The sequence below is a fragment of the Musca autumnalis genome, unplaced genomic scaffold (assembly GCF_047663935.1).
Source record: "Musca autumnalis isolate F117 unplaced genomic scaffold, ASM4766393v1 scaffold_2, whole genome shotgun sequence".
NCBI classification, from domain to species: domain Eukaryota; kingdom Metazoa; phylum Arthropoda; class Insecta; order Diptera; family Muscidae; genus Musca; species Musca autumnalis.
The window spans coordinates 203940370-203951521 of NW_027411755.1; the positions used below are offsets into that span (position 1 = coordinate 203940370).

The 11152-nt window shown below is 17.2% G+C and overlaps 1 protein-coding gene across 2 annotated transcripts in view; it reads left to right on the top strand.

Annotated features, from left to right (window-relative positions):
• l(2)05287 (WD repeat-containing protein l(2)05287) overlaps window positions 1-11152 on the top strand; it is a 55863-nt gene that overhangs the window by 36724 nt on the left and 7987 nt on the right. The window lies entirely within an intron of this gene.

Sequence of the window (11152 nt, forward strand, 5' to 3'; positions counted from 1 at the left end):
TATATTTTATATTTTATATTTTATATTTTATATTTTATATTTTATATTTTATATTTTATATTTTATATTTTATATTTTATATTTTATATTTTATATTTTATATTTTATATTTTATATTTTATATTTTATATTTTATATTTTATATTTTATATTTTATATTTTATATTTTATATTTTATATTTTATATTTTATATTTTATATTTTATATTTTATATTTTATATTTTATATTTTATATTTTATATTTTATATTTTATATTTTATATTTTATATTTTATATTTTATATTTTATATTTTATATTTTATATTTTATATTTTATATTTTATATTTTATATTTTATATTTTATATTTTATATTTTATATTTTATATTTTATATTTTATATTTTATATTTTATATTTTATATTTTATATTTTATATTTTATATTTTATATTTTATATTTTATATTTTATATTTTATATTTTATATTTTATATTTTATATTTTATATTTTATATTTTATATTTTATATTTTATATTTTATATTTTATATTTTATATTTTATATTTTATATTTTATATTTTATATTTTATATTTTATATTTTATATTTTATATTTTATATTTTATATTTTATATTTTATATTTTATATTTTATATTTTATATTTTATATTTTATATTTTATATTTTATATTTTATATTTTATATTTTATATTTTATATTTTATATTTTATATTTTATATTTTATATTTTATATTTTATATTTTATATTTTATATTTTATATTTTATATTTTATATTTTATATTTTATATTTTATATTTTATATTTTATATTTTATATTTTATATTTTATATTTTATATTTTATATTTTATATTTTATATTTTATATTTTATATTTTATATTTATATTTTATATTTTATATTTTATATTTTATATTTTATATTTTATATTTTATATTTTATATTTTATATTTTATATTTTATATTTTATATTTTATATTTTATATTTTATATTTATATTTTATATTTTATATTTTATATTTTATATTTTATATTTATATTTTATATTTTATATTTTATATTTTATATTTTATATTTTATATTTTATATTTTATATTTTATATTTTATATTTTATATTTTATATTTTATATTTTATATTTTATATTTTATATTTTATATTTTATATTTATATTTTATATTTTATATTTTATATTTTATATTTTATATTTTATATTTTATATTTTATATTTTATATTTTATATTTTATATTTTATATTTTATATTTTATATTTTATATTTTATATTTTATATTTTATATTTTATATTTTATATTTTATATTTTATATTTTATATTTTATATTTTATATTTTATATTTTATATTTTATATTTTATATTTTATATTTTATATTTTATATTTTATATTTTATATTTATATTTTATATTTTATATTTTATATTTTATATTTTATATTTTATATTTTATATTTTATATTTTATATTTTATATTTTATATTTTATATTTTATATTTTATATTTTATATTTTATATTTTATATTTTATATTTTATATTTTATATTTTATATTTTATATTTTATATTTTATATTTTATATTTTATATTTTATATTTTATATTTTATATTTTATATTTTATATTTTATATTTTATATTTTATATTTTATATTTTATATTTTATATTTTATATTTTATATTTTATATTTTATATTTTATATTTTATATTTTATATTTTATATTTTATATTTTATATTTTATATTTTATATTTTATATTTTATATTTTATATTTTATATTTTATATTTTATATTTTATATTTTATATTTTATATTTTATATTTTATATTTTATATTTTTTTATATTTTATATTTTATATTTTATATTTTATATTTTATATTTTATATTTTTATATTTTATATTTTATATTTTATATTTTATATTTTATATTTTATATTTTATATTTTATATTTTATATTTTATATTTTATATTTTATATTTTATATTTTATATTTTATATTTTATATTTTATATTTTATATTTTATATTTTATATTTTATATTTTATATTTTATATTTTATATTTTATATTTTATATTTTATATTTTATATTTTATATTTTATATTTTATATTTTATATTTTATATTTTATATTTTATATTTTATATTTTATATTTTATATTTTATATTTTATATTTTATATTTTATATTTTATATTTTATATTTTATATTTTATATTTTATATTTTATATTTTATATTTTATATTTTATATTTTATATTTTATATTTTATATTTTATATTTTATATTTTATATTTTATATTTTATATTTTATATTTTATATTTTATATTTTATATTTTATATTTTATATTTTTATATTTTATATTTTATATTTTATATTTTATATTTTATATTTTATATTTTATATTTATATTTTTATATTTTATATTTTATATTTTATATTTTATATTTTATATTTTATATTTTATATTTTATATTTTATATTTTATATTTTATATTTTATATTTTATATTTTATATTTTATATTTTATATTTTATATTTTATATTTTATATTTTATATTTTATATTTTATATTTTATATTTTATATTTTATATTTTATATTTTATATTTTATATTTTATATTTTATATTTTATATTTTATATTTTATATTTTATATTTTATATTTTATATTTTATATTTTATATTTTATATTTTATATTTTATATTTTATATTTTATATTTTATATTTTATATTTTATATTTTATATTTTATATTTTATATTTTATATTTTATATTTTATATTTTATATTTTATATTTTATATTTTATATTTTATATTTTATATTTTATATTTTATATTTTATATTTTATATTTTATATTTTATATTTTATATTTTATATTTTATATTTTATATTTTATATTTTATATTTTATATTTTATATTTTATATTTTATATTTTATATTTTATATTTTATATTTTATATTTTATATTTTATATTTTATATTTTATATTTTATATTTTATATTTTATATTTTATATTTTATATTTTATATTTTATATTTTATATTTTATATTTTATATTTTATATTTTATATTTTATATTTTATATTTTATATTTTATATTTTATATTTTATATTTTATATTTTATATTTTATATTTTATATTTTATATTTTATATTTTATATTTTATATTTTATATTTTATATTTTATATTTTATATTTTATATTTTATATTTTATATTTTATATTTTATATTTTATATTTTATATTTTATATTTTATATTTTATATTTTATATTTTATATTTTATATTTTATATTTTATATTTTATATTTTATATTTTATATTTTATATTTTATATTTTATATTTTATATTTTATATTTTATATTTTATATTTTATATTTTATATTTTATATTTTATATTTTATATTTTATATTTTATATTTTATATTTTATATTTTATATTTTATATTTTATATTTTATATTTTATATTTTATATTTATATTTATATTTTATATTTTATATTTTATATTTATATTTTATATTTTATATTTTATATTTTTATTTTATATTTTATATTTTATATTTTATATTTTATATTTTATATTTTATATTTTATATTTTATATTTTATATTTTATATTTTATATTTTATATTTTTATTTTATATTTTATATTTTATATTTTATATTTTATATTTTATATTTTATATTTTATATTTTATATTTTATATTTTATATTTTATATTTTATATTTTATATTTTATATTTTATATTTTATATTTTATATTTTATATTTTATATTTTATATTTTATATTTTATATTTTATATTTTATATTTTATATTTTATATTTTATATTTTATATTTTTATATTTTATATTTTATATTTTATATTTTATATTTTATATTTTATATTTTATATTTTATATTTTATATTTTATATTTTATATTTTATATTTTATATTTTATATTTTATATTTTATATTTTATATTTTATATTTTATATTTTATATTTTATATTTTATATTTTATATTTTATATTTTATATTTTATATTTATATTTTATATTTTATATTTTATATTTTATATTTTATATTTTATATTTTATATTTTATATTTTATATTTTATATTTTATATTTTATATTTTATATTTTATATTTTATATTTTATATTTTATATTTTATATTTTATATTTTATATTTATATTTTATATTTTATATTTTATATTTTATATTTTATATTTTATATTTTATATTTTATATTTTATATTTTATATTTTATATTTTATATTTTATATTTTATATTTTATATTTTATATTTTATATTTTATATTTTATATTTTATATTTTATATTTTATATTTTATATTTTATATTTTATATTTTATATTTTATATTTTATATTTTATATTTTATATTTTATATTTTATATTTTATATTTTATATTTTATATTTTATATTTTATATTTTATATTTTATATTTTATATTTTATATTTTATATTTTATATTTTATATTTTATATTTTATATTTTATATTTTATATTTTATATTTATATTTATATTTTATATTTTATATTTTATATTTTATATTTTATATTTTATATTTTATATTTTATATTTTATATTTTATATTTTATATTTTATATTTTTATATTTTATATTTTATATTTTATATTTTATATTTTATATTTTATATTTTATATTTTATATTTTATATTTTATATTTTATATTTTATATTTTATATTTTATATTTTATATTTTATATTTTATATTTTATATTTTATATTTTATATTTTATATTTTATATTTTATATTTTATATTTTATATTTTATATTTTATATTTTATATTTTATATTTTATATTTTATATTTTATATTTTATATTTTATATTTTATATTTTATATTTTATATTTTATATTTTATATTTTATATTTTATATTTTATATTTTATATTTTATATTTTATATTTTATATTTTATATTTTATATTTTATATTTTATATTTTATATTTTATATTTTATATTTTATATTTTATATTTTATATTTTATATTTTATATTTTATATTTATATTTTATATTTTATATTTTATATTTTATATTTATATTTTATATTTTATATTTTATATTTTATATTTTATATTTTATATTTTATATTTTATATTTTATATTTTATATTTTATATTTTATATTTTATATTTTATATTTTATATTTTATATTTTATATTTTATATTTTATATTTTATATTTTATATTTTATATTTTATATTTTATATTTTATATTTTATATTTTATATTTTATATTTTATATTTTATATTTTATATTTTATATTTTATATTTTATATTTTATATTTTATATTTTATATTTTATATTTTATATTTTATATTTTATTTTATATTTTATATTTTATATTTTATATTTTATATTTTATATTTTATATTTTATATTTTATATTTTATATTTTATATTTTATATTTTATATTTTATATTTTATATTTTATATTTTATATTTTATATTTTATATATTATATATTATATTTTATATTTTATATTTTATATTTTATATTTTATATTTTATATTTTATATTTTATATTTTATATTTTATATTTTATATTTTATATTTTATATTTTATATTTTATATTTTATATTTATCTATATATATAAAAGAGCAGTGAGGTGAGGTATTCACTGACTGACTGATTCATCACCGCCCAGACGAAACCGCTGAAGCTAGAAAGTGAAATTTTGGGTGTAGGTTGCTGTTGTACTAATAATAATAAAGTACTAATAGGTACTAAATATGGTACCTTTTGTATTAGGCAAACGGTAAGAGCTAGAATTCTGAAATTTGGAACGAGTGTAACCGATGGAGATCTGGAAAGATGTACCAAAGGGTTTTTGGAAATTCGACCTCTAAGTGTACGAAAAGTACTAAAACATACAAAATTTAGTACCAATTGTATATTTTGAACGGATATAGCTAGAATCATGGAATTTGGTATGGAAATCAAGGTTGGGAAGTGGAGTTGATGTAATTAAATGGTTTTGGAAAATCGTACTAATGTGTACGAAAAGTACTAAATGATACTAAATTTAGTACAAATTATATTTGGGTGAACGGATAGAGCTGGAATTCTGAAATTTGGAATTAAGATTACTGTTGAAGTGTAGGAGTTAGACATGAGGGTGATTTTGGAAATTCGTACTTATGTATACAAAAATTACTAAATGGTACTAAATTTAGTACAATTTGGATTTGGGTGAACGGATAGAGCTGGAATCCTGAAATTTGGAATTAAGATTACTTAAAGTGTAGGATTGAGAAATGAGGGTGGTTTTGGAAAATCGTACTTTTGTGTACGAAAATTACTAAATGGTACTAAATTTAGTACAATTTGGATTTGGGTGAACGGAATCCTGAAATTTGGAATTAAGATTACTGTTGAAGTGTAGGATTGAGACATGAGGGTGATTTTGGAAATTCGTACTTATGTGTACGTAAAGTACTAAATTTAGTACAATTTGGATTTGTGTGAACGGATAGAGCTGGAATCCTGAAATTTGTAATTAGGGTCAATTGTGGAGAGTAACAAAGAAAAGTTTTTGGAAATTCGAACTATAAGGGTACGAAAAGTACTAAATGGTACTAAATTTAGTACAATTTTGATTTGGGTGAACGGATTGAGCTGGAATACAGACATTTGGAATGAGGGTCACTGATGAAGAGTAACAATGAAAGGTTTTTGGAAATTCGAACTATAAGTGCACGAAAAGTTCTAAATGGTACTAAATTTAGTACAATTTAAATTTGGGTGAACGGATTTAGCTGGAATCCTGAAATTTGTAATGAGGGTCACTGATATAGAGTAACAAAGAAAGGTTTTTAGAAATTCGAACTAAAATTGCACGAAAAGTACTAAATGGTACTTCATTTAGTACAATTTGGATGTGGGTGAACGGATAGAGCTGGAATCCTGAAATTTGGAATGAGGATCACTAATGAAGAGTACAAATGAAAGTTTTTGGAATTCGAACTATAAGTGTACGAAAAGTAATAAATGGTACTAAATTTAGTACAATTTGGGTTTGGGTAAACGAATAGAGCTGGAATCCTGAAATTTTGAATTAAGGAAAGGTTTTTGGAAATTCGAACTATAAGTGCACGAATAGTACTAAATGGTACAAAATTTAGTACAATTTGGATTTGGGTGAACGGATAGAACTGGAATACAAACATTTGGAATGAGGATCACTGATGAAGAGGAACAATGAAAGGTTTTTGGAAATTCGAACTATAAGGGTACCAAAAGTACTAAATGGTACTCAATTTTGTACAATTTTGATTTGGGTGAAAGGATTGAGCTGGAATACAGACATTTGGAATGAGGGTCACTGATGAAGAGTAACAATGTAAGGTTTTTGTAAAGGTTTCATAAGGGTACGAAAAGAACTAAATGGTACTAAATTTAGTAAAATAGAGTTGGAATCCTAAAATTTGAAATTAGGGTCACTGATGGAGAGTAACAAAGAAAGGTTTTTGGAAATTCGAACTACAAGTGCACGAAAAGTTCTTAATGGTACTAAATTTAGTACAATTTGGATTTGGCTGAACGGATTGAGCTGGAATCCTGAAATTTGTAATGAGGGTCACTGATAGAGAGTAACAAAGAAAGGTTTTTAGAAATTCGAACTACAAATGCACGAAAAGTACTAAATGGTACTAAATTTAGTACAATTTGGATTTGGGTGAACGGATAGAGCTAGAATCCTGAAATTTGGAATGAGGATCACTGATGAAGAGTAAAAATTAAAGTTTTTGGAATTCGAACTATAAGTGTACGAAAAGTAATAAATGGTACTAAATTTAGTACAATTTGGGTTTGGGTGAACGAATAGAGCTGGAATCCTGAAATTTGGAATTAAGGTCACTGATGGGGAGTAAGAAGAAAGGTTTTGGAAATTCGAATTAAAAGTATACGAAAAGTACTAAATAGTACTAAATATAGTACAATTTGGATATGGGTTAACGAATAGGACCGGAATCCTGAAATTTGGAAAGGGGGTCACTGATGAAGAGTAAGAAAGAAGTACCAAAGGTCGAAAAGTCCTAAATGGTAGTGAGTTTAGTATGATTTGGATTTGAAGAGCTGGAATCCTGAAATTTGGAATTAAGATTGTTGTTTGAATATCTTCTTCTTTTATTTCCCCATCCGTTGTTCGGATAAAAGCGATCATACATTAAATCGTTTTACAATAATTATATTACATTTCAGAATATAGAATTAAGATATGGAGGTAGCTTTAGAAAATCGTACTAATGTGCACGAAGCACAATTTGTATTTACGTAAACAGATTACTGTTGGAGTGCAGGATTGAGGTAGTTTTGGAAATTCGTACTTATAGAAAAGTGCTAAATGGAACTACATTGGCTATAAATTGGGTTTAGGTGAACGGATAGAGCTGAGATATGAAAGTACATTTTGGAAATTCGTGTACGAAAAGTGCTAAATGGTACAAAATTTGGTACCTTTTGGTATTTGCTATATGGTATAGAATTTTGCACAATTTGTGATTTTGTAAAGGGTAGAACTGGAATTTTGAAATTCGGTATTAGATTAGCAATTGGTGTTTAGAGTGGAGGAAGGGAGGAGGTTCTGAAAATTCGTACTTATTTATACAAAAAGTACTAAATAGTACTATAATGGGTTTCAGAGGAACGGATAAAGCTGGAAAAGTGAATTGGGGTTAGGATATAAGTTGAATATAAGGAAGTAATTTTTGAAATGTTTACCTATGTGTACGAAAAGTTGGGTAACATGTTGGTACCAAAACCATTTTGGCATTGTGTAAACAGTTAAGGTACTAAATTTGGTGTTGGGTGTAGGAACAAAGCTGGGATTATATAATTTGGAAATATGCTATTTGTACAAAAAATACGAAATGGAAAACTATTTGTTATGAAGATCACTCTAAAATTAGAGACAAAGTTCTGAGTTTGAAAAATTGTACTGAATATTGTTCCATTGATTTGATGTTAACCCCAAGGCGTTTCTAAATAGTGTACAGAAATTAAGTAGTCAAACGTGAAGTATCTTTTCAAAAATGTTTTTGTTCTGACCGCTTTGGTATGTTAACTTGAAAACGTGATCCAATGCGACAATTTTGTTAACTAGAAGTTATTTACCCCCTGATAATAAAAAACCTAAATTGAAATGCCTCCAAAAAATTTTCCGTTATATACGGTGGACATACCCGTGCACATTAAGTAAAATTTTTTGTAAAAAAGTTTTTCTAACCTTTCATGCCACAAATTCCGAATTTCAGTTGGAAAATGTGCCGAAGATCTTCAAAATACTCTAAATCTTCAAAATATCTCTTCTAATAAACGTGGATTGAAGTGGACATTTTTTAAATTAAACTTTTATACCCCGGTTACACTATTGAAGATTAACCCACTGGGTCTAATAGATCCAGTGGGTTAATCTTCGCTGGTTACACTTAGCTTTTCGAGGATATAAACTGTCAGCTGATGTTTGTTTACGTATACATACAAAATAACTAACAAGTAAAAAAGTATCAGTCGGCTTTGCCAACAGAGATATACCCTCAGCCTGTGTATATTGAAACAATTTTTTTTCCAAAAAACGCATGTATTTAGGGAGTTTTAAGAATTTTGGGCTTTTGAACTGACAAAAATGTTGATTAGGATTTAGTATCAAAAGTTTTGCGGAGGAGATACTAAAAAGAATGGATCTCCAGCCAATATATATGGTACCATAGGGGTTTTTTAGAACTTCAGGGATGTTTGCTCAAGAAGTATGAACTTGCCCCTGAAACAACTTTTACCATCGCAATTGAGGCAGCAATGCAAGTTGCTTCTACAAAAATCAGAGTGATTCGAAAGCAGGTCTTAAAGTGAACATGTTTCCGAAATTTTGAGTGGGAGGTACCGGATGGAGTGGACAAATATAGTCCATATTTGAACCTGATCTATATCTGGTAGATATATTAGGATGTGTAAAGTATGGACCAATTCGGCCACTCTCTTCAAGAGTTATCGTACGCACAATTTTTCCCAACATTTTTGAACTTTTGTGGGGGAGGTACCTGAAGGAGTGGACCGATATTGCTTATCTTCGAACTTAAACTATGTTTGGACAAAATATTACTAAGGCCAAACTTTATACCGAATCGGCAGACCTGTTCGAGAGTTATTTTGCCCTCCAACCTCCTCACACGGTGTCATAGGGGTTTTTTGCAACTTTCAGGCTATTTTCTCAGGAAGTATGGACTTGCCCCTGATGAAACTTATACCGTCGTATGGAGGGCAGTGAATACAAGTTGCTAAAGCAAAAATCAAAGCGATTCGAGAGATGTTGCTAAACTGAACTTTTCCAAAATTTTGTGTGGGAGGTACCCGACGGAGTGGACCGATTGAGTCCATATTAAAACCTGATCTAAGTCTGGTACACGCTCCACGATGGGCAAAGTATGGACCAAATCGGTTACACCCTTCAGGAGTTATCGTGCGTATAAATTTTCCGAACATTTTCGAACTTTTGTGGGGGAGGTACCGGAAGGAGTGGACCGATATAGCTCATCTTCGAACTTAAACTAAGTTTGGACAAAATATTACGAAAGCCAAAATTTGAACCGAATCGGTTCATTCCCCTCGAGAGTTATCGTGCGCTCCAGCCAGCCAGACAGACAGACAGACAGACGGACGGACGGACATTGCTCAATCGACTCCAAATTGTCTGAAACACATTTCGTCCAAACATACTTGAGGTCTAAAACCATTATTTCGATGAGGCACATTTTGCCCGTATGAAAGTGTATATACCCTTCATAGCCTAAAGGCTGAGGGTATAATAAAGTCGTGTCGTAACGTCCAATTGGTATTATGTATGTCGTACACGACATTTTCGCAACGACTAATTGGTATTATGTATGTCGTATACGAGATATTACAACTCTGTATGCCATTCTTTTACAACAACGTTAATAAAAACGAACAAATAAAATGGATTTAAACAAAAGGTATGTGTCTATATTACAAAAAGATTATATATTCGTATAAATGTTATAATATTGCACATGTTTTAGAACAAAAGTCACCACCAAAAAACAGTTTGACACAATGGTCCAGATTTTGC